The sequence below is a fragment of the Corvus brachyrhynchos genome, unplaced genomic scaffold (genome assembly GCF_000691975.1).
Source record: "Corvus brachyrhynchos isolate BGI_N302 unplaced genomic scaffold, ASM69197v1 scaffold46, whole genome shotgun sequence".
In the NCBI taxonomy this organism is placed as follows: domain Eukaryota; kingdom Metazoa; phylum Chordata; class Aves; order Passeriformes; family Corvidae; genus Corvus; species Corvus brachyrhynchos.
This window is the reverse complement of record NW_008238838.1, coordinates 5,798,660-5,802,028: the sequence shown is the minus strand read 5'-3', so window position 1 is coordinate 5,802,028 and position 3,369 is coordinate 5,798,660. Positions and strand designations below refer to the sequence as shown.

Genomic DNA, 3,369 nt, shown 5'->3' with positions numbered 1-3,369 from the left:
CTCCGCGCTCCTCCGCGCTCCTCCGCGCTCCTCCGCATCCCCCCGCGCATCCCCCCTCGTTCCCCCGCCCCGCGCATCCGCCCGCCCGGGGGATCAGGGAGCGCTCCCTGGACCGGGGCAGTGACGGTCCCCCTGTGCTCGGCACGGATGCAGCCGCACCCCGAATCCTGCGTGCAGTTTGGGGCCCCTCGAAAGAAGGAGATTGAGGTGCTGGAGTGTGTCCAGAGAAGGGGCTGGAGCACCAGTCGGAAGAGGAGAGGCCGAGGGAGCTGGGGGCTTTTAAACTGGAGAAAAGGAGGCTCGAGGGGACCTTCTCGCTCTTGTCAAACTCCCTGACAGGAGGGTGGAGCCAGGTGGGGGTCGGGCTTTTCTCCCAGGTGACAAATGACAGGACAAAAGGAAACGGCCTCAAGCTGTGCCAGGGGAGATTTGGGTTGGATATTAGGGAAGATTTCTTCACTGAAAGGAAGGATTGTCCAGCCCTGGCACAAGCTGCCCAGGGCAGTGGTGGAGTCACCAACCCTGGAAGAGTTCAAAAAACACGTGTCTGTGGCACCTGAGGACATGGTTTAGCGATGGCCTTGGCAGCACTGGGTAAATAGCTGGACTTGATCTCAGAGGTTTTTTCCAACCTCAGCAATTCTGTGGTGGCCTGCAAACACTGGACTGGTGTTGCCCTGGGCCACCTTGGGAAGAGGCCAAAGTGCCACTATGGCCGGTGGCTTCCCAGGACAACAAAACAGGACAAGGCTGGGGCTCAGCTCTCATTCGGGGCACCTCTGCAGTGTGACACCGGGTGTCCCTGCCCTCCATCCCCAAGGCAGACAGCAGACACGGGTGGGGATGCAGAGCCAGACCCCGATGGCTGCAGAGGGACCCGCCCGGCGCCAGAGGGAACGCTCTGAGAACTTACTTTTCTCACCGTGAGCTTGTTCCAGGATAATTGGCTGCACAAAAGTTCATGTCTCAGCAGCCTTTCCCTCGCCGTCGCATCCATTAGGCCTGCCCTCGGCACACCGCATCCCGACGGCGGCGGTGGGGGCCCTCCTAATGTAAGCCCGCGGGGCGTGGTGTGGGCAGGCAGAGCTTCACCTTCGTGCCCAGGTCCATTAGACAGCGAGCCCTGCGCAGGGAACAGCGTTTGCGGGAGGTGACGCATCCCAAAACAGGCACGGCGGGAAGGGGAGGAGGCGCTGCCACACTCCCGGAGCAGGCACGGCGCTGACTTTTTCTCTGGCCTGCAGTGACACGGGGCACACGTCCTGCCAAAGCTCGCCCCAGGGACCGGGCATGGCTTCCTCGAAGTGGATTGATTGGATTTTGGTTGTGAGAGCAGCTCACCTGCAGGGATGCTGCCTGCATGTCCAAGGTGCCACGACCTGTCACCTTCAGGGCACGATGAGGCTCCCCCTCCCCATCCAGCCTCCTTTGCAGCAGCATGAAGCAGCAGGGAGGAGGGAAAGCAGGAGGCTTTGCAGGGCACGGGGACATCCCAGGGGAGCCTGAGAGGATGCCAGCAGTGCCTGTGGGCTGAGGCGTTAGGGCTGCAGAGCTGGCAAGAGAGGCAGGAAAAGTACAGGCGGAGCGGGCTAGGCAGCGCTGGCAGCCGGCGCTGCGGGAGCGGCGTGCACGGCTCTGCTGATGCAGCAGAAGGTGCCTTGGCGGGCGGCTGGGATGGATTCAGGGAGGGGATGGAGACAGGGAGCTGATGGATACAGCGAGGTGATGGATACAGCGAGGGGAGCGGAGCCGCAGGCGCTGTGAGGAGACGGCAGGAGGAGCGCAGCGTTTGCTGGAGCATCACTAATTGTGAGAGGGCAGGCAGAGAGAGCCGAGGGGGTGGCGGGACGCCTGTCACCCCTGCAGGGGTGCCTGGTGGCTGCTGGGGCCAGAGGCACAGGTGCAGGTGAGTTTGAGGCCAGCATCCAGCACACAGGAGCACGGAGACCTGCAGCAGTGGGGACCTGGAACAGGAGCACCCCTACCCTGGTGCAGGGAAAGGTGTGCAGGAGCCCCTCCTGGGACGCTCAGGTGCCTGCCAAGTTTGCTTCTGAAACGAGGGGTCAAGCTGGGACGGATTTGGCCAAACTGCCACTGGGAATCTCGCCAGCAGAGCCCTAAATGCTTCTGGAAGCAGGAAGGTTGGGAAACCTGGCTGCAAGGGTTGGCCAGTAAATACAGCGGAGCTGCTGTGGGTGCTGGCACCAACAGGGTGCACTGGGCAGGTGGGCACCCAGCTAGATCCATGCTGACATGGCCCGGCGGCCACGTCTCCCTGTTGAGCATCCCCGCAGAGCTGACAGCCTGGCATCCCCCTGCCCTCTCCCCTGCACGCCCGGGGCAGCTGTGCCCACGCAGCCCTGGGGCTGGGAGAGGGATGCTGGCTGTCACCAGCGCCTGATGGAGCTGTCACACTTGGCAGCTCCAGCCGGTCTCCTCGGCCGACTGATCCCGTGAGACATCTGCCACTGCCGCGGGCCTGGACAGGGCTCTGCTGTCCCCCAGCCCGGCCGCTGCCGTGGCCGGGAAGGGCACTGGCAGCAGCTGGCCCTGGGATTTCGGCAGGACGCAGATGTCCGGCGTGGGATCCGGGATTCCTGCGGCTCAGCGGAAACTTGTCCTGCTGAGTCCAGCACCAGGCGGCTGCGTCTGGTTTCAGGGAAGGCGAGCCCCCTGTGCTCGGACACTGTCACCTCCCTGGGGGACAGGAAGGAGGGCTCAGGGGTGCTGCCAGCTGGCTCACAGCCTGCCGGGGGGGCACTGTGGCTGCCTGTGTGCCCTCAGCCCCTCTCACCTTGCACTGGCGGAACTGGGAGGGTTAAAATGCCAGGCTGCTGCTCTCCGAGGAGGGCTCCTGCCTCCCTCCACGTGGGCACCGACCAGGTAGGGCTGAGCAGAGCAGTTGGGCTGCAGCTCCGAGCTCAATGCAGCAGGCGCAGCGCTGGCCCCGGCTGCCCTGGAGCATCCTGCCAGGGGCTGCCCCAGGAGGACACTCCCAGCCTCCTCCCAAACCTCCCCGAGCCAGACGATGCTGTGCTCCCGGACCCGGAGCAGGCAGAGCCCTCCTGCCGATGGAAGGGGAGGAGGAGGTGGCAACGCTGGAACAGAGCTTCCCATCAGCACGTTATGTTTACTGCAAGGTCCTCTGGCTGTGACCTTTAAAAGACAAGGTGGCCTGGCATCCCGGGAGCTGGCAGTGGGCAGGAGGCACCGCAGGGATCAGGCTCTGCAGGACTGTCCTGGCTGGGACGGACTCGCCGGGCTGGGAACTGAGCGAGAGGTCCCGGGCGCAGACTGCGGGTGAGTACCTGGCTGCTTTTGTCATTCCAGCTCTCGGCTGCCTGCAGCTCTCCCCCGGAGCGGTGCTTT

The 3,369-nt window shown here is 64.1% G+C and overlaps 1 protein-coding gene across 1 annotated transcript in view; it reads right to left on the bottom strand.

Moving 5' to 3' along the window:
- SCN4B (sodium voltage-gated channel beta subunit 4) overlaps positions 1 to 1,009 on the bottom strand; it is a 5,945-nt gene extending 4,936 nt beyond the window's left edge. The window contains exon 1 of the mRNA XM_017738442.1: positions 914 to 1,009. The gene's annotated coding sequence lies outside the window, so the exon portion shown is untranslated. The remainder of the gene's footprint in view (positions 1 to 913) is intronic.
- Between the last annotated feature and the right edge of the window lie 2,360 nt (positions 1,010 to 3,369).